The sequence below is a fragment of the Equus asinus genome, chromosome 14 (assembly GCF_041296235.1).
Source record: "Equus asinus isolate D_3611 breed Donkey chromosome 14, EquAss-T2T_v2, whole genome shotgun sequence".
NCBI classification, from domain to species: domain Eukaryota; kingdom Metazoa; phylum Chordata; class Mammalia; order Perissodactyla; family Equidae; genus Equus; species Equus asinus.
In genome coordinates this window covers 9,403,745-9,424,938 of record NC_091803.1, presented here as the reverse complement: position 1 = coordinate 9,424,938, position 21,194 = coordinate 9,403,745, and the positions used below count along the sequence as shown (strand labels likewise).

At 45.3% G+C, this 21,194-nt stretch overlaps 1 long non-coding RNA gene across 3 annotated transcripts in view; it reads right to left on the bottom strand.

Annotated features, from left to right (window-relative positions):
* LOC123276706 (uncharacterized) overlaps positions 1 to 21,194 on the bottom strand; it is a 64,418-nt gene that overhangs the window by 19,321 nt on the left and 23,903 nt on the right. For all 3 annotated transcript variants that reach the window (XR_011494082.1, XR_011494081.1, XR_011494083.1), the window contains exon 4: positions 15,121 to 15,390. This is a non-coding gene — a long non-coding RNA (uncharacterized lncRNA). The remainder of the gene's footprint in view (positions 1 to 15,120; positions 15,391 to 21,194) is intronic.

The following is a 21,194-nucleotide window of genomic DNA, read 5'->3' as shown; positions in this document are numbered from 1 at the left end:
CTCAGTAGATGTGCTGGACCACTGATCACAGAGGAACTAGAAGTCAGGAGACAGGAACTTTCCGTCAATAAAGCTTCACAAAAACCTTTTCCCGTTCCTCCTTTCCTTCTTTCCTGTTATATGAAAAGAGGTTTCCTTGCTAACCTCAATGATTACACTTCCTGAAATGTCCTTATTGAGAGAGCTGAACCCTCATCTTGATGGACTGAGCCCCCTTGCCAGGTATCCTCTCGTCCCCTCCCTCTCTTTAGGAGGCACCCAGCTTCTTTCATTATTTTAAGCTTCTATTACAGAAATGTTTAAACACGCACAAGAGCAGTGGAACTTCCCATGTACCCCTGACCCCACTTTCACTGTTATCATCTGGCACGTGTGATACGGCCCGTCTCCTACACTACGGTTAAGGGGCAAAAGCCCATGGGAACATCCTGCCGTCCGTCTCTCAGGTGTATGCTTTGTGCCCATGTCACAGCTCTCATGTTTCTTTGACATTTACTACCTGTGGAGCTCACTGACCCAAAACAGATGGACAGAGCCATGGGGAGGAAACGCACTGAGCTTTAGATGCTCTGGCCATCAGTTCTGCTCAGCCCTGTAGTCAAGCCTGAGAAGTCACTGAGTTAACTCCTCCCTCCACCCCACGCAGAAAGGAATCTTCCTAAGCAAATGCAGTGCACGGTGTTGCAGTCCCTCAGTCACACAGTGACTGCAGCACGTAGAGAGCACAGAAGGAGAAAACGGTACATGTGATAAGGACTTCACATCACCATGCAAGTGTTTTCAAAGATTTAGAAGAAAGTTTTTTTCCTGTAATACATTTAAAACAAGCTACTGTATGATGAGTTAAACACAGGAGATCAAACACTTTTTTATCTCCTCTCCTTCCCCAAAAGTAAAATATTACATGAAAAGATGCTCCACATCATTAGTCACCAGGGAAATGCAAATCAAAACCACTGTGAGATAGCACTTCACACACAGGATGGCTAGAATCAAAAAGTTAGATAATAGCAAGTGTTAGAAGGCCGAGCAACTGAAACCCTTCTACGCTGCTGGTGGGTATGAAAAATGGTGCAGCTGTTTTGGAAAACCGTCTGGCAGTTCCTCAAAAGTTAAACACAGAATTACCATATTACCTAGAAATTCCACTTCTAGCTATACACTCAAGAGAAATGAAAACATACGTCCACACAAAAACTTGTACACAAATGTCCATAGCAGTATTATTCATAACGGTCAAAAGACAGAAACAACCTAAACGTCCATCAACTGACGAATGGGTAAATAAATTACGGTATATCCACACAATGTAATATTTTTTGGCAATAAAAAGTACTGATACATGCTACAATATGCACAAACCCTGACAACATTACGCAGAAGTGAAAGAGGCCAGTCACAAATAACCTCATATGATTCCATTCATACGAAATTGTCCAGAACAGGGAAATCTAGAGAGAGAGGAAGTAGACTAGTGGTCGCTTAGGGCTGGGGGGATGAGAGGACAGGGGCATGACAGCTAAAGGTTATGAAGTTTCTTTTTGAAGTCATGAAAATGCTTTAAAATTGACTGTGGTGATGGTTACCCATCTGTGAATATACTAAAAATCATGGAATTATACAGTTTAAATGGGTAAGTTGTATAGTATGTGAACTCTATTTCAATAAAGCTGCTAAAACAAGTAAAGGATTTAAAAAGAATAAGGCCCTTGAGGATGACAAGAAGGGGAGAAGATATGACAAAAGATGTCAACACATTTTTTGAAGACGGAAATCCGGTGCAGGAGTGGTAACTGACTAGCAGAGCAGAGGAAGTGCCGGCAAACCAACTCACACCACAAAACCCCAGAAGACGGACGACCCAGTGGCACCAGATAAGGAAGAAATTAAGGGTTTCATGCTGTACACATGTTGAATATTTTGTTCTTTGCTTTGGTTTTTGTTTTATATTATGCATAATTTTTTTAAAAAAAATTTTGGGGGGGATGCTCTTTTCCAGTATTTTGTGAAACCCTGTTGGAATGTTAGCACACTTTAAATGTGCGAAGAGGATCCAGGGTTTCTTGCCTGGGACAGAACCTGCGACAACTGTTTTAAAGTCACCATTGCACACTTCTGGGGTTTGGGTACGCTAGTGATGGCAGCTGTGGGAATCAAAGCCAGAAATCTCAAAGGTTAGGCAAAATTTGGGACAACAGCCAACGGTCCATTTTTAAAATGTATTTATTTAAAGATAAACTTGTGGAAAAGTTGCATGGATGGTAAACAACCATATACCCTTTATCCAGGTGTACCCATTAGTATTTTGACCCATTTTCGATATCTCTCCACTTTGTCTCTGTCTCCGCTCCCTCCCTCCTCTTTCTCTATCAGCACACGCGCACACACACACACACACACACACACACACACACACGAATGTCCATGAATGTGCCATGTCCGCGCCCAGGATCCAAACCGGCGAAACGCTGGGCCACCAAAGCAGAGTGTGCAAACTTAACCACTCGACCATGGGGCCGGCCCGACCTGAAACTATTGTTGGTGGAGCTTATCTTGCTCAGACTTTAAAGGATGATTTTACAATCATCAGTCCTGGGGACCTTAGGGGCAGTCAGGACCAGACTTGCTATAAAAAAGCAATGCCAGAGAAGAAAAGATACATAGAGGGATTTGTCTGAACAGAGACCTTCTGCAGTCGAGGGAGGGTACATGAGAGGGGTGGGCTTGAAGTGTACCTTCCTTTTGGGTAGAGACGATGGTGAAGCTGTGGATGAGGGAGAAGACAGGGAAAGAAAGGAGCTGTCATTACTGGTAAACCCTCTCACATGGGAGGGAAAGGATTGGGTGTCTGCGGCCAAGATAGGTTCATCAGACTCAGCGAGGGAATGTGGGCACGCAAAGGGAGGACATGACACAGGGCTTCATTCCAGCAGTTTAGCACTAAACAATGAAGCTGTAAAAGTTATAACTATTAAATGACTAGCTAGCGTGGGGGGAGATGAAATAAATATATATACACCATCAACAATAATGACATTATTGTTTAAAAAGGTACAGAGATGTCAATGGGAATTTTGGGGAAAAGATAGAAAGTAGATGGGGAAAAAATCATAAAACCTTTCATGGAAGAATTAACCATAGGTGTGATTCAAACAAAATCTAAAGGTACTGTCAAATATGATTACAACTGTGCTCACTAGAAGTTATGCTAAAGAGAAGCCTAGTCCCTAAATCAAGATGAGTTTGACTCTGCAGGTCATGGTCCAGCACAATTGCTCTGTAAAATAATGGAAAAGTTTAAAATTTTGCTGGGAGGAGGGGATTTGGCAGAGAAAAAGAGGGAGCAGCAGGGTGAGACACCGTATGGGTGGAGGAGGCCAGATTTGAGAACCTTTAGAGGCTGACTAGCCTAAGAGGGATTCGGGGAAAAGAAGAACTACCAAACATTTTCAAGTTGTTTGCCCTGGGTCCACGGATGCGCCACGCCCTTGTGGCCCTCTTTCTCATGCTTTCTGTTGGTTGATACAGGCTACTCTGTTCTCTCATGCTTTTTGGTGATAGTGGATTCTTTTGAGGAGATAATGGGAGGTGGGGCTGCTGCTGAGTGTATTTCTGGTTTCATACAGGTAAAAACACATTATGTATGAGGGGAAGTTTTAGTTGAAGGCCGAGTAGATCTTGGGGATGTAAATCCCTGGGCACAGGACCGACTTTCAAAGATGACGTGGGGGTCCAAAAGGAGATCGCCAAGCAATAAAAGGCTCTTAGGTAATAGCTGGGTAACAGAATAAATAGAAAATTTCACCAAGGTGAAATATATGCTATGGTGAATATGTGGAGTTGGAAGGTAAGTTGGAAGTATCTAAAGGGCCTCAGAGGGGTGGACTGATTTGCTGGCCTGGATGGTGGGGGAAGGGTTGTGGGTTCATCACTTCTGTGTTTTCCCCTCCCCGACCTTCAAGGACCTTTGGTGTCTATGCTAAAGCTCTGTGATGCGGGCCTGGAACTCTAGTCTAGAATGTGCACTCTTAATGCCCAGCTGCCTGAGGTGGCAGTGCACTTCTGGTGATGCAGATCACCCTCTTTGTCTGAGGAATGTTAATGCACCATGGCTGAGCTCCAGCTTGAGTTCCTAGGTATTCCCATCCCTGCCTTCCTGTGTGGGGTGGGGCTCCTTCTTCTGTCACTCTGCTACCTAAAGAGGAGTCCATGTTTCCCAATATTTCGGACAGAGAGAGACATCAATCAGGTAAGTAAATCAGGTCCCTCAGAAATATCAAATCTTTCTTTTCAAATAGATGCATTCAATGCTATCAATTTCCCACTAAGTACTGCTTTTGCTATACCTTATAAATTTTACTAAGTTCTATTTTAATTTTCATTTTGTTTAAAATACTTTGAGACTTCTTCCTTGACCAATGTGTTTAGTAGCGTGTTGTTTAATCTCCAAACATTTTAGGATTTCCAGCTATCCTTCTGTAATTGATTCCTAGTTTAATTCCATTATGGTCTGAAAACATACTTTGTACAATCTCTATTTATTTTTGTTAAAGTGTGTTTTGTGGCCAAGAACGTGGTCTATCTTGGTGAATGTTCCATGAGAGTTTGAGAAGAATGTGTATTATCGGATGAAGTACTCTGAAAAATGTCAATTAGATCACGTTGACTGATGGTGCTGTTCAGGTCAACTGCATCTATACTGATTTTCTGCCTGCTGAATCTGTCCATTTCTGAGGGAGAGGGTGAAATCTCCAAACATAACAATGGATTCAACTATTTCTCTTTGCAGTTCTACCAGTTTTTGCCTCATATTTTGACACTATGTTGTTAGATGTATACATGTTGAGGACTGTGTGTCTCGTTGGAGCATGGACCCTTTATGGTTATGTAATACCCCTCTTTATCCCTGATAGTTTTCCTTGTTCTGAAGTCTGCTTTGTCTGAAATTAATATAGTTACTCCTGTTTTCTTTTGGTTAGTGTTAGCATGGTACATTTTTCTCTGTCTTTATTTGTAATCTATCTGTATCTTTATTTTTAAAGCGGGCATTTTGTATACAATATTTAATTGGGTCTTGTTTTCTTATGCACTGACAGTCTCTGTTTTTTAACTGGTGAATTTACACGATTTATATTTAGTGATTTTTTAAAAATACGGTAGGACTCATATCTACAATGTCTATAACTGTTTACTATTCATTATATCTATTCTTTTTTCTTCTCTTTTTCTGCGTTTTCTGGTTTTACATAAGCATTTTATATGATTCCATTTTCTCTCATCTCTTACTATATCAATTGTTCTTTAAAAAAAATTTCAGTGGTTGCTGTAGAGTTTGTAATATACATTTATAACTAATGTAAGTCCTCTGTATCAGTGTTTTCATTCCTTTCACTTATCCATATACTATAATCACCCAATACATTGTCACTATTATTATTAGCTCAATTGAGAATAAGAAAAAAAAAGTTTCATTTTACCTTAATTTATTCCTTCTCTTCCTCTTTTTAATGAGGATCCAAGTTATCATTTTCCTTCTCCCTGAGGAACTTTTTAAAAATATTTATTGCAGAGCAGGTCTGCTGCTGATGAATTCCCTCAGTTTTTGTTTGTCTGAGAAAGGTTTTATTTCTCCTTCACTTTTGAATGATAATCTCACTAGATAGAAAATTCTAGGTGGGTGGTGTTTTTTCTTCTTTCAACACTTTAAATATTTCACTTCACTCTCTTCTTGCTTGCGTGGTTTATGATGAGAATCCCACAATTCTCATCCTTGTTCCTCTAGATGTAGGGTGTTTATTTTCCTCTGGATTCTTTCAAGATTTATCTTTTGGTTTCCTACAGTTTGAAGACGATATGTCCAAGTATAGACTTTTTTAGTATTTATCTTGTTGGGGTCTTTTCTGAGCTTCTACAATCTATGGTTAACCTGTCATTAATTTTGGAAAATCCTTGGCCATCATTACTTCAAATATTTTTCTACTCTGTTCTTTCTCTTTTCTCCTTCTGGTATGCCAATTACACATGCTACATATTTTGAAACTGTCTCACAGTTCTTGGATATTCTGGGCTTTAAAACTTTTTTTCTTTCTCTCTGTGCATTTCAGTTTGCAAAGTTTCTATTGACATATATTCAAACTCACATATTCCTTCCTTGGCCGTATGCAATCTACAGATGAGCCAATCACAGGCCTTCTCCATTTCTTGTAGTGTTTTTGGTTTCTAACATTCCCTTTTGATTCTTTCTTAGAATTTCCCTCTGTCTGTTGACATTCCTCATCTGTTCTTGTGTGCCATCTATTTTTTCCATCAGAGCCCTTAACATACTAATCATGGTTATTTTGGATTCTATGTGTGATAATTCCAAAACCTGTGTCAATGTGAATGTGGATCTGATGCTTGCTTTGTCTGTTTAGACTGTTTTTTCTTGCCTTTTAGGATGCCTTGTAATTTTTGGTTGAAAGCCAGACACGCTGTATTAGGAAATAGGAACTGAAATAAATAAACCTTTAGTGTGAAGTTTTATGCTCATCTGGCTAGGTGTTGGGCTGTGTTTAATATTTACCGTAGCTGTGCGTATCAGAGGCTTCCATTTCCTCTAGTGTCCTTGTTTTTGTGTTTCTTGTGTCTTTAGGTTCCCCTAAATCTCCTCCTTAAACAGAGCCCATGCCTTGCAACTCTTTCAGCTATGATCCCATCACTATACTGCAGCCCTGGGGACGCGGTGGGAAGGTGTTAAGGGAGGGGATATAATTAAATCTTTTAGTGGGCCTGTGTCCCTGGGTTGTGACGTTCACAAGTGTTTCTAAGCTTTTTTTTTCTTTTCTTTCAACTCTTTAGATGAGACGGGAAGGCTACAGGGGGCTGCAGTTGGGTAACTGCCCTTCACCCACGTGGGATAAGGCTTGGTAGTCTTTTCCCCTGTTGAGGAGGCTTCTATTATGGAGCACATTCGGGATATTTCAAAATCCTTTCAAAATGGTAACCTTTCTCCCCCACCCTCCCGTGCCAGAAACATCAGAGTTTCTTCATGGTTCTTCACTGTGAGAACTTAGTAGGGTTCCTGGAAGTAAAACTCACGAGTAGGTGGGGCCTCCCCTTAAACGGTCCTCCAGGAGTTTCTCACTTTCATGCTAGCCCACATGCATCCTCAGCAGTTTGTCAGTGTCTTTTACGTGTTTCTACCAGTTTATGGCTCTAGTGGCTTCTGCTCCAGGTAAGCTGATCTTAACTGTGATTCTCTGCATTCACCCTCTCTGAAGATTTTGGGTAGTAGTTTGCCCTGCAACCTCAATTCTCTGGTGACTTCAAGAAAAGCCACTGATTTTCAGTTTGCTCAGCTTTTGCTTCTCCTAAGGACCGTAGTAAAGACTCCCAAGCTCTTTAAGTGTTGGAGCTGGAACCAAAAGTCACTCCTCAAAGAATAATTCTTTATTTTCCTGTTCCCTTTCTCACATTTTTAAATGAGTTTGGCTGGGCCAGAGAGACACCTAAAATGGGAAGTCTGAGGAGAGGACAGACCATTGCTTTCTTAGGGGAAGAGAACAGGCAGAACTAGGGCTTCAGGGAGGACTAAGGATTCCATTTAAAGCTCACAGACTGTCTGGGTGTGCTGGTAGGTTCCCAAATAAAATCCCAAACAGTGATTCTGTAGTCCTTGATTCAGTTATTTAGCATTTCAGATCTGTGTAGGAGAACACCGTTCCCAGCACTTGATCATGAGTCATCTTGCCATGTCAGGCGCCACTTGCCAAGCCTTCCTTCGTGTTGGGCAGATCAGGAGAACAGAGCTGAGTCTCTGAGCAGATGCTGGAGCAAGAGCTCTGTCCCAGGATACAGGGGCCTATCTGAGGAAGCACAGATGTGACTGTGGGCCTCAGAGTCTATGCCCTCCTTGAGCAGAGGACTTCTGACTGAGAATATCAAGTGTGGACCTCATAGCCAAAAATCCTCCTTCGAGGTTTTCAAAGAAGGAAAAACTGAAAGAATTTTATCACCTTTAAAAATTAATAAAAGGAAGGAACGCAAAATTATAGGAATTAAAATAGAGAGTCATATTATTCTTGGATAACAAATATCTGACTTTCCTAAACAGAGAAGTGAGACCAATGAGTCCCAGCCCCTCATTCTTTTCTCATTGTTCTCAGTGTCAGGACAGAGCCAAGAGGAGAAGAAAAGGTGGAACACCAAGTGGTAAGGTTCTACCTATCCCACCTGAGCTCTCCAAGGGTGACCCTTCCTGTCTTTTCCATGAGGTCCCAGGTCCATGGTCTCTGAGGATGTCAGTCACTAGATACAGTCCCTCTCAGAAAACAGAGCCCTCAGAGGAGAGGCTCATGGGAAAGCAGTCAGAACCTGAAACATTTCTCAGATTCCTGCTCTGCCCAGCTCTGGGCATGAAGCAGTGATGGACCTGGGCAATGGGCTTTGCCCAATAAGTGGCCATATGAGATGTCAAGAGTCAGAACTTCTGTCTCCTGACCTTGTGAAAGTACTTTGACTTCCTGGATGATCAGATTCTTCCTTGGAGTAACCAGTGACCTATGTTCCTCACATGGTGTTTTTGAGCCTCACATGGGATGACATACATATATGAATGAAAGCCCTTTGTGAATGATAAAGCAACATACATACGTGAGCTTTATTATTATCATTAACCGTGCGATCTTGAATCCTAATTCTTGGAGCTCTCCAAGTCCAATCTACCAAGGGTACCATAAAGGACATTCTACTCTGCCTCCTAAAAGATCTCTTTGCTTCTGTCTTCATCACTTTTCTGGTTTCCCAGGTGGGAGAGCTTGCCAGCGCGAAGCAGAGGAGGCAAGGAAGGTGCTTTCTCTGCTGCAAAGGTGACTAAACACAATCCTTCTTTCCTGTATCCTGCTTCTTAGTAGGGTCTCAGAATTTCTAGGGCCTCAGTGAAACGTGAGATTGCTAAGGGAGGGAAAATCCTCAGATTTTGAAATCCAGATTGTGAAAGTCTTGGGGAGAAGGAAACAACATAGATTGTGAGCTCAAGGAAGTGGGGGGATGTGAAAGGACAGTATGCAATGGGTGCCCCTACCTCTGTCAGACCTGCCAGGGCCCCATATATTTGTTCTGGTCCTGGCTGCAGCTGTGTATGTCCTGTCTCCTTCAGTCCCCGGGGCCAGCATCGTGATACCATCTGCTTTCGTCAACTGCTATGTCCAGACCCCTCCTGGGAGGTGTGTAATAGCACAACCGTGGAGGTCAATTGGCTGCTGTTCCTGGAGGACCTGGAAGATGATACTGCCTCTGTGTCCTCTCTGGCTTCCATAGCTTCTGGGACTGAGTCATCATTTACTCTGTCCTCCGCCTTCTCAGAAGTCCCTCCAGGAGACCTAACACCATCCCCACCACCTGACCCATCCCCACCGCCCCCCTCTGTTCTCTCACCTAACCCAATGACACCCTTAGCTGACTTTCTTTCACCCTCACCACCGGGTCACTCTATGCCACCAGAGCCTTTTCCTCCCTTGGAGTCCAAATTCCCAGCAGACTATTCCCCACCCCAACCCCTTGCCCTTCCCCCTCTCCCACCACATGACACCCAGGCAATGGATCCTATTCTCCAACCAGAGGCCACTCTGTCTCTGAATACGATCTTCTCTCTTGACCGCACCCTTTCCCAAGATATTAACGCCTTACCAAATTTGTCCCAGATAATGAATCCACTAGCTTGATTCACTAGCTTGTCATCACGGACCACCAAGCCTGTCTGTCTCACCACCGACAGACCACCCTTTAACTGTGACTCAGTCTAAATCGGTTTCCATCTTATTGAAGTCTCTTCCAGAGAACTCATCTCCAGATAGCCCTGGTGGGTTGTCCACTTATGTCCCAACAGTCAGAGGCACTGACCATTCAAGTCTGTCAATTTCAGAATTCTCTTGTTGTCAGGCTCCTGCCAGGAACATGTTCCTCCCCACATTATCACACTCTGATTTTCAACGAGAGCAAGTTTCCCTCTGTCTACTAGAGACCTGTCTCTGGGGAGACTCTGCTACCAATCACATGGAGGCCAGCAGCCATTCTTTCCTTGGCCTTAACGGTCAGGCATTCTTGGCAAGACAAATAAAAAAGAGAATGGATTTCCAGATTTTAGAGAAGAAAGAAAAGGAGGAAGGACTATTTTCAAAACAAATGTGCTCAGAAAACCAACGGATGTCTTCAGGGAATTCATTGCAGCCACTTGACGTACAAGACACCACAGCCCCCAAAACTGGCTGGGACATCACAGGCAAACCAGAGCAGCTGAGCATTCGTCAACAGCTACTGTATGTCAAGACTTTGGGAGAAAACTTGCAGCAGAAATATACCCAGCCCTTTTGGGGTCTTCCCTCTCTGCACAGTGAGTCCCTGGTGGCCACTCTCCTGGTTTCTAGTAGTAGTGCCCCACTAGGGTCTCATTTTGTCTTATTCAATGGAATCTGTAATGCTTCTGCAGTCAAGATGTGGGATCCAGAATCTCCACCACTTCCCCATTCTCACCCTCCTCCCCTCTCCGATGTACATCCGCAACCCTTCTCTCAGACCAACCCCCAATCCCAGCCCCCACCTTTCACTCAGGTCCAGCCCCATGCCCACCTTCAATCCCCACTCTCAATCCTACCATCTTCTTCTCCATCCCAGATTAGGGACCATGGAGTGTCTTTCCATAGATCCCAGATTGAGTCAGACTCTCATATCTCAACTGAAAATCAACACCTGAAATGGCATATGTTGCAGAAGCAACAAGAAAGTCTGTGGGGTTTAGTCCCTGCATTCCAAAAATCTCAAGAAGCCACTTGTCCTCAAGCTCTCACCCCTCCTTTGGTCAGCCAGTCCTCCCATGCCTATGTACCAGTCTCTGTCCTTCCTGGCCATTTTCATATCACCAGTGAACCCCAGGATAAAATGGAGCTCCACATTCCAAGGAGGCTATTCTCACACTGCTGCCTCCATGCCAGTAGGAATCTAGAGTCTCTGTGTAAATGTACAGAAACATCTCAGCAAAAAGGCAGACACACTCACTCACAGCTCCGTCAGCTTCAGGGCCAGAGTAGCAAGGATCTAGCAGAGACTGAATTGAGTTTCCCAGGAAGCTTCCATGAGACGATCTCAACAAAGTTTCAACTAAGGCAGGACATGAAGAGGAATCTTGGACATATCCTAGAGAAGAGCCCAGAAGATAGTCCTCCAAGGGTCTCAGAATGCTACCTACTAAAGAGTCTGAGGGCTGCCTCAGAGACAAAAAGTAGCTGTGTGTGTCACTCAAGGAATTACTCAGGGAATCAACTCTTAAATGTCTCAAGGAAGGACACAGACCAGAATGAAATGAAAACCATTCTTAGATTACATGTAAGCCAGTAGTTTTGGCAGATCACTGTGGGGAGGATCCCCCTTGGGGTGTGTCATTCATGGCTGGCTGAGGACAACCCATCCCCTCCTTCTGGGAGTTCCCAGAACAATATGGAAAACAGAAATTTGAAAAACATAACAGTAGGTGGGGTCCACCCCCAGATGACCACTCCAGAGCTTTCTTTTCTGGATCCCAACACCCGACGGGTGCTAGAAGCCCATATTATAAGGTTTCACGTGAGTCAGAGGTGGGGCCTACCCCTCAAAGTTCTTGAATCCATAAAATCCTATAAGTTGAGAGAAGCCAAAACATGGCCTCTTCCCCAATTTGACTTTCTCTCCTCAGCCACCTATATTTCTGGGGTGGATTCCAAAAGCTGAGGTTTCCAAGCCCCTTGAGGGAAGCTCTAAAAGTTTTCAGGGAAATAAGGTGAAAACAACGAATTCAGTCCCCATCCTGGATCTTCCACTCCCTGCTACCTCATCTGTGGGCAACGAAGGACAGGGGGCCCTAAAACCATCCCACTCTGATATCGACCAGGAGCTTGCCAAGGACATCCAGGCAATCCAGCATGGCAGACAGACTTCAGAGATCCTCACACACAGCTTTATAGACAAAGTGAGTCAGAGTAAGACTGCACTAGACAATAACAGATGCAGCCGAGAGGTGCCCACAAGGCAAGCTGGGGCTGGACATGTGCCAAGGGATGAGAATGTAAGTTCCAGTGATAGAGATGACATGATTCAGGGCCAAAAGATGGTGGAGGAGAATTGAAAACATTTTTCCACGTCCACCATGAACTTCAGGGAGATATTCAAGGCTGAGGAGCTGTGCGTTCTTACATCACAATCTTGTGACATCTTGACAACCAACAACTTGGGAAGCTCCCAAACGGTAAATATCAATGTGAGCAAAGTAGAAACTACCCTGACCAGTGAATGTCCCTCACCAAAAATACCAGTTCCCCAAGATTCCAAGCCATCAGACATTAAAAAACAGCTCCTTACCGAGTTGAAGTTGCAATTGAAGAGCAAGGAACATAGCCAGCCTAAAGGCTCTCCCGCTGACATATCCCTTACTTCAGATAGCTTGCCTTCCGACTCCTCACTGACTCAGTCCCAGAGCGTCTCCAGTGGGGACATGGGAGTTTCCCAGGTACTGCAAGTCCACTTGGAGGACAATGGGGATTGGCGGGAACCCTGGGCCTCTAAGCATGTCTCATGGAAATGCCAGGATAGGAATTTCCCACCAGCTGCAAAGACAGTGAGACCTCTGGACTCCAGAGCAGGAGAATGTGGAAGCGAGGATTCAGGAGTTGGGACGTCTAAAGCCAGAAAGAAGAGCCACTCTATTGAGGACAGAGAATTAGAGGGCACTTCCCCGTATCTGTCACAGAATGAACAGTTTCCTCCTGAAAGTTACTTCAGAAAAAAAATGAGGCAGTTTTTTCAGTGGATTAATTCCAAGAAAAAATCACAGGGCAGGAAAGTCCCCAGCAAAAAGCCAAGTTCACGTCAACCTTTGCACCGCTCCGAGACCCAGCTCAAAGTGCAGCTCTCGTGAGCTGTGGGCCTCCTGAAGCTCATGAGCTCATGGCAGCCATCGGGAAGATCCTAGAGGAGAAACTGGCATGGAGATACGAACCTGAGGCTGCAGAGTTAAGTCAGCAGAAGGGGGAACTGCAGGCCCAGGTAGAGCCTGACGAGGGACATCCCTCCAACTACGGGGCTCTCTCTGACCCACAGCCAGGGGAATGGGCAAGGACCACATCCTGCAGCCAAGATGCTGTCCCTCCTGACAAGAGTTTTTGTACAAGGGTTAGACAGAAAAGAGACAGGATCAGACAGCCCTGGAAAGTTGTGGCCTTCAAGGACCAGCATTTATGCCAGAGTCAACCCCCTTCCCCACCCTACAGGGAGTCTGTGCCCCATCCAAGACCCACCTGCATGCATGATGTATCCCACGTCCCTCCGGCCACCCTCACCTCTAATGAAAGCACTGTGTTCAGAGATCTGACTCTTCTATTCAAACAGGAAATGCTTCTCCAACACTTCCAGGGAGGAAAAATGTCCCCAAAGAAATCATTCAGTCCTTGTGGAGAAAGCATTGCCGTTTTCACGAGAACACATCCTCTGATGAGAACCATAGTTAGCACAACCAAGGATACTGATCATCCTCAATAAATGTTTCTGCCAAGAGAGAGTAGTGTTCTCTGTGTGGTGCTTTGGGGGAGTGGGTTTGGGGTTCCCAGCACTTATGCTCAGGGAAAGGAAGGAGGGAAGTCAGCTCTGACTGATCTCCTCTTTTGGTTTCTGCAAGATGACTAGTCCCTTGTAGAGGGCCTGACAGTGGCTTTCTCAGTTTTATCTTGGGTCCTGTATTTGACCTTACTCAGATGTCCTGTACTTAAAACACTTTACTTTTTCATAAAAAGTACAAAAAGTTTACTCTAAAAACTTCCAGGCCTTTTCAAAATGAGAAAAACCCTTCAAGTTCAGAATTTGGCTCAACTTGTCTTTCCATCTGCTCCCTCACTATCCTGAACTATACACAGCTGCAGGGTGGGATGCGTTCCTCTAGAAGGATACAGCCAGAATTTCCCCTTGTTGCCTCAGAAAGTTTTGGAATTGGAAGTGTGGGGGTGTTTAGGCCCTGAGGTGAGTGGCAGGGGGAAATGTTGCTCTTGGATCTCTTGGTGAGAAATGAATGTCACCTGCTCCTAAGAGCCTTTCTCTCCCTCAGGAGGTCTGGGTGGTGGGCCGCGTCCCCACGCCTCAGCTGACCCTAACGAAAATGGGGGGCACTTCACCCTTGCCCTTCCTCTACCCTTCCTGGAGCAGACGGGAGGAGAGACCTTGCAGCTCTGAAAAGGACCAGAGATATGAATCTTTTCCTGAAAACGGTAACTTACCTTCATTTAGAAAAAGTTGCTGATTCCTGAGTATCTCACAGGTGAGCAGTCAGTTCAGGTGTGTGTATGGATGGGTTTTGCGATTGTGGACACTAGAGTGGCCAGGGCAGGGTCCAGGAACTGGGTGGGTCCTGCCGAAGAATCTGTTATATGTGGGGTGGTAATCTGTCTGGAAGGCACATTCTGAGCTCAACAATGAGGTCTCCCTGCATGTGAGGACACCTCAAGGAATGGGAAGAGCCGCTCCCGAGGGAAACTTCCTCAGGATGCCCAGCTTGGTAGAATTATTGCAAGACCAAGAGATCACCTGGCTATCATTTGTAGGAATGGTCGTCGGGCAGCCACCCAGAACTTGGGGCAAAAGGAGACAACAAGTAGGGAAAAAGGAATGGTGGAGTGAGTGAAAAAGCAAGGAAAAGATGAGGAAAGGAAGAATGACCTCATCATCACTCCTCATGGTCCCTGAGGGTCACTTTGAGCTCAAAATGTCCCTTCCAGACAGATTAACACCCCACATCCTGGCCATCCACTCCACCCAGCACTACCTTACCTAGGCCTCACCTCCTGGAGACTAATCAGGGCTGGGGGGAGCACAATGATACCACTGCAGCTAAGAGAACTTGGGATAGTCTTCGAGATTAAAGACAGTATCTCCAGGAATGTTGTCAAGGAGGTTGTCCTCTCATTTGGTGCCTGCCTTCCCATCCATGCTACATCTTACACCAAGGTTACAGTAATTTAGGGGTGTGTTAGTTACTATATAACAAATACCCCAAAAGTTAGTGGCTTAAAAAAACAAGTATTTATTAATTCATAGTTTCTGTTGGTGAGGAATCTAGGCAAGGCCTACCTGGGTTCTCTGCTCCAAGGTCTCTCACAAGGCTGCAATTAAGGTGGCAGCTGGGGCTGGGGTCTCAGCTGAAGGCTTGACTGGGGAAATACACACTTCTTTGCTCACTTCTATAGTTGCTGGCTGGATGCAGTTCCTCAAGGCCTGTTGGACTGAGAGCCTCAATACCTGGATGGCTGTTGGCTGGAGTTGGCTGGAGGCAACCTTCAGTTCCTTGTCATGTAGGCCTCTCCAACATGGCAGCTTGCTTCATCAAAGCCAGGAGAGAGTCTGCTAGCAAGACAGAAGTCACAATCTTGGAAACTAATGAGGGAAATGATATCCCATCACCTTTCCCTTATTCTATTAGTCAGAAGCAAATCACGAGGTCCAGCTTACACTCAAGGGGAGCAGTTTATACAAGGGTGTGACTAGCAAAAGAAGGGATCTTTGGAACCTTCTTAGAACTCTTCCTAACACAAGGGTTTCTTCTTGGACATCCCACTGAGTTCACTGAAGCAAAAGTGACCAAAGGGACCAAGTGGATCCTTGTGCTCATCCATATCCACGTCATCAAAGTTAAAGCTGTTTAATGGCTAAGCGGAGTAACGTCTGGTAAGAAAAACATCAAAGAGATTGAAGCATCCAAAGAAGGAGGGAAAGGTGGCATGGAGGTAAAGGCGGTGTGGGGTCATCATGAACGGTAAAGTGAAAGGAGCCCTTAGAACCACCTGCCTCACCACTGCCAGTATTCAGACTTAGAGGGGAGGAAAAATTAGGTGCAAGAAGGCTCATCCTCGCTCCGCCACCGTATCTCCACTCTGCTCTAGCTCCCCGACTATAGGCCTAAAGAAGCAACCTTCAGTTCCCATAGAGATAGCCAGGCTTATAGAGGAAGCAAACCCTACAGCTTGCAAGGTTTAACTTCTGCTCTTATTGATATAGTTAATATAGCACATCCATCATTTCAAATTTGCTTCTCACAGCTTGAACATCAGAGAATGAATCACACAATCGATGGCAAAGCCAGTACTAGGGAATTCAGCATGTAGCTCCCATTCTGGGATGTTTTCCATGAACCCATTGCCAAAGAGCTTCTAACCAAGGGAGAGGTGGTGGCTCAAAAGGGCTGACTTACTGGCTGGGGTCACAAAACAAGTCATACCTGGTGCCCAGATATTTGCTTCTATTCAGAGAAACACTGGATGAGGCAACGAGACAGAATTTGCACACTCAGCACATCTAGGCAGTCAACTGTCCAAATGAGGTGACAGTACCACCCAGGAGTGATCCCACACTCTTGTTCTGCTTCTAGTACTGTTTTCCTTTTTCCCAGATTCCAGTTCCTATGGGAAAGCAGGACTCTTACCAAAAGAAGGAAAACGTATTAGCTGAACAGTGACTGGAGAGATGAGGAGGAATTTCTCCAGAAACAGATTTCATGGGCTTGCTGCTTATACCCAGAGATCAGTGCTGTGCAGCTTGGGGGGCATGGGGGTGGGGGTGGGGGTCTCATTTACATGGTACTCTGTGGCACCCGAAGAATTTTCAGTGACATAGAATGTGATGGGAATGGGTTACCTGAATTTTTATACCCTCAAGCCCACACTCCAAACCTAATGTCAGGGCGAATAAAATGCATGAATTGACTGGTACCTTGATGTGGCTTGGGTATGGGAACCCCAGATCTCAGCTTCAGGCACTGTGAATTTCTCTGGTACCAGGTGCTGCCTAAGGGAATCAGCTTTCTTGAGGCAGCCTTCACATGGATTAACACTCAGAACTGTGCCGTAATCTGCAGCCACAATGAAGGGGCCCAGGCTATGAGAAGGGGCTCTTCTCTCTTTTTTTTTTTTTTTTTAAAGATTGGCACCTGAGCTAACAACTGTTGCCAATCTTCTCCTTCTTTTTTTCTCTTTTTTCTCCCCAAATCCCCTCAGTACATAGTTGTATATTTCAGTTGTGGGTCCCTCTAGTTGTGGCATGTGGGACGCCGCCTCAATGTGGCCTGAGGAGCAGTGCCACGTCCACACCCAGGATCCGAACCAGTGAAACCCTGGGCAGCCAATGCGGAGCGTGCGAACTTAACCACTTGGCCACGGGGCTGGCCCCGGGGCTCCTCTTGAGGCCTTTCCTCTGGAACTTCCATTGGCCCTGGATCAGAGCCTAATTTAGGCTATTTTCCTGGGGTCACAAGGACACGTTTGGTCTTCCTTAGGGAGGCCAAGTGGAAGCTCAGAGATTGGTGGAGGCTGCCTCCCTATCTCTCCCAGGAGACTCGGGGTCTGTTCCTTCCTTCTATGGGGGCCAGGAGGTAGAGAAGGAACTGAGTATTATGCAAGTTTAGCAATGCTTCACTGTGGGAGGAGGTTGGGCTGACAAGAGTAGGTAATTTTCCTTTGCAGGGATTCTTGCCCAGCTTGAGGCAAGCTTCATTTGAAGCAGGATAATGCTGTTTCTGCCCTCCACCTGAGGGGACTCCAGAAGGAATAAAAGTTACCTTTCCTCATTTGTCTTACAGGAAGTTCTGGGCTTCTGGGTTCAGGAGTTATTAATGGCTTTCATGTTTGCCGAACCCAAACAGAAGTTGTGAGATACCTGTTGTACAGTCCTGTCCAGACCCTCATGTGGGAGGAGACTTTAGCTGGCTGCTCCAAGGAGAGATGAGATAGGGGTTGACACAAGTGCTGGGGTGAGAGAAGGAGAGTTGCCTAAAGGTAGCAGTGGCTCCAAGACCCTGAGAATCAGGATGTAGAGACGAGTCCCTTAGGTGGACGGGTTCTGTGTGGAAGTCCTCTAGGAGACAGCACAATGTTTTAAGGGATGAAGTGATGATGCTGAGATGACTAATCATCAAGCCCCATCATCTTGAGAGCTGTCGCAAGACACGGCATTGCTCACACTTAGCACAGAGGCTGTGCAGCCACTGGCCTTTCAATGGGCCTGAAGGGCTTGGGCAATGAAAATCCCAGGGGCAACCAAGATGGACTCAAGATCACAGGCTCTTACCTACATATTTCATGGTGAATACTTAACTAAATAGGCAAAAAGTTCCCATTAATGACTACTATTGTATATCTTCCTACCCTTGAAAATGGGGTCTTTGAGCCAGATTTAATTTAGAAAAATTAAGTACTGCTTATTGTACTTCAATGTTGTGAAACAAATTTATGCTTTTTATGTATATTATCCCATTTAAACTTTACAATGCTTTGAAGTAGGTTTCTTTACCCTCTTTTATAGAAGGGCACGACCTGAAGGACAGAGAAGGTAATATATATTCAGAGTGCTAGCACAGAAGAGGGAGCCAGGGATGGAGAGCCCCCTTACGCTGTGAGGGATTATTTGGATGTAAATGATGGCAAGTACAATTCAACTGACTTTAAAAACAGGATCTGTTGACTCAGGCACCTGAAAAAGCTCTGGGAGTAAGGCTGCCCTCACGCAGGAGGATTCATATTGGGGCTCAGCTGATGTCATCAAGTTTCAGTTTCTATCCATTTCTCTGCTCTAGATTCTGGACTGGCTACCTTGTAAGTCTGTCTGGCAAGTTCGTAGCTACATCTTGCAAACTAAAAGCGCAGCTAAAAATGGGTTGTTTCTCCCACTAGTCCCTTCAAAAGTCCCACTGTGCCTTATTGTTTCCTGTTGGGTCACATGCCCATCCCTGACTAATCACTGTTGCCAAAAGCATGGACCAATCTTTTTGGCCAAGCCTGACTTCAATGCCCTCCTTTAAAGTAAGAGCGTTAGTGATAAACAACTCCACCTGACATGGACTGAAACTGACAACGGGGTTAGATCCCCAGAGGGCAAAAGAAGGACTATTTTTGGAAGGTGAGTGAATGCTGAGTGTCAAAATAAAAACAAAAACAAAACGGATGTCTACTTCAGCCCTCTCTCTCACCACCCCATTTCTGCCTTCTGGTCCAGAGTCATGCCATGGACTGAAGGTTAGAGGTAGAGGAAATGCCAATTCTGTGGACAGGAAAGGAACTCAAAGTGGAAGGAATCAATCAGAGGCCCCAACATCCATGCAGATAGACCATCCAATGATCTGATCTCTCACTGTCTGCTCCTTCTCATCTTAGAGTCCCTTACCTTCATTCCAGTTCAGTTATGGCCATATCCTAGAACTTATCACCAGCAACACTTGTGTGTTCTGAAAAAATACAGTCTGACATTCCTCCCTTTATCCTCTCAGCTTATGCCCTCAACATGCTAATGCCTCAACCTATTCAGGAACTACAAGCCACTCTATACTTTCCCCTGCTCACCTGACAACCTTTGTCTTCATTTCCTCCCTCTCCAAGGAAAACTTCATGGGGCATCACCTAATCCTAAACCTAAATATACTGCTCTGCTCTAAACAGCCTACCCCCTTCTTTCATTCGTCCTGTCTAGCAAAATCCAACTCTGCCTGTTTTAGAACTGCCTTCAAATAAGGGCCTGCTTCCTCTTGGATAAAATCACACAAGTGTGTTTGTGCCCCATAAACTTCTGTTCTACATCTGTTGCTCAGCTCCACCACTGCCTCCGAATCCAGTCATTCCTCCTGTGTTACCATGTGCCAGACGCTCTTCCAAGCACTTGGGACACCCAGTGGAGGCAACAAACAGAGGCCCTGTCTCGGGGGAGCTTCTGTGATTGTTTTCTCAGTCAACTCGCTTGCCTAAGTTCTCAAAACAATTCCACTTTCCTACACCTTGTCCACACTCCTCGCTCATTGATCATATGTGCTGGACCACCAGAGGGAAACAGAGAAGTCATCAGATGGGAACTTTTCTTCATAAACACTTCAACACAAAACAAAACCAAAACCAAAACGAGATCCTCCATCTCTTCTTTCCTCCTTCCTTCCCACCATCCTGAAAGGTTTCCCTCAATGCTTTCCTTAATCCTCCCAACCTGGGATCTGCCCGCCCTTTCCAAGTCACAACACTTTCACATGTGTGGACTATCTGCCTTAATTATCTACTTTTCCAGAGGACCAAGACTACATTTACCTCATCACAGCTGGAAACACCAAGCAGAGCTCAGAATCCTCTGGAGGAATACATTGGCAATGGGAGGGATCTATGGGGAGGTCCTGCCCAGCATGCTCTGGGGCGGGGCCATGTCCGGGGGCAGGGCCTGAGAGACTGAGAGCCTGTTTGGCTTCTTGAGGGCGACGGCACTAGCAACACGGCCAGACATCTCACCTCAGGCTTCTGGAAGATATGAGTTGAGATTTAATTCAAAGACAGGTTCTGAGGAAGGTTTCTGGATGCCTGAGTGACCTTCCCCACTGCCCAGCCTGAAGGATCCTTTCCTCCATCTGCCATTTCCATTACGGTGGGCAGGCCCTCACAGCCCCTGGGCCCCCAAACTCTCACTCCAGGCCCAGCCTTAGCAGGCGCTCAGAGGCCTGGGGGCAGGGCTGTGCCTGCCCAACACCACCCCCTTTGACGATGGCACTCTTAGGAACTCCACCAAGGTGAGAATAGTAATAAATAGAGTAACAACATTGACAACTGTTAAGGCTTCACCTTACACTGGCTGCCTGGCCTTGCACAAGTAGCCTGAGTCTCAGATCTCATCTATTATGTGCAGATACTGACGTGTACTGATAGGGTTGGTCCTCGGAACTGGAATGAATGAGTAAAGAGTTTTGAACAGTGTTTACCTAACACTAGAAGTTTAATATGTGCTACCCATTATTATCACTCATTTAAAATGCTAGGCCTCCTCTTTATTATTGTAGAAGTATCAATTTACCACTCATTCATTCTTCCTTCCTTCAGAATGAATTTATTTAGTACCTAACATGTGCCAGACACTATGCCAGGCTCTGGAATACAATGGTAAGCAAAAAGGTAGAGTCTCTGCCTTCATGGATCTTACAGTCTAGAGGGGAGATCAGGCAGAAATTAATCATACAAGATTGTGTAAATGTCCCATGTTACATTCTATGAAGGGTTCATGAGCTGGTTGTCGGTGCCAAGGGAGTTCAAAACATGGGGATTTGGCCTAACCAAGGAGAAGAGGGTCTTCCTCACCCACCCCTCAGGAGCTGATAAGGCTTAAGAGGTAAAAGGTGAGTAGGAGACAACTTG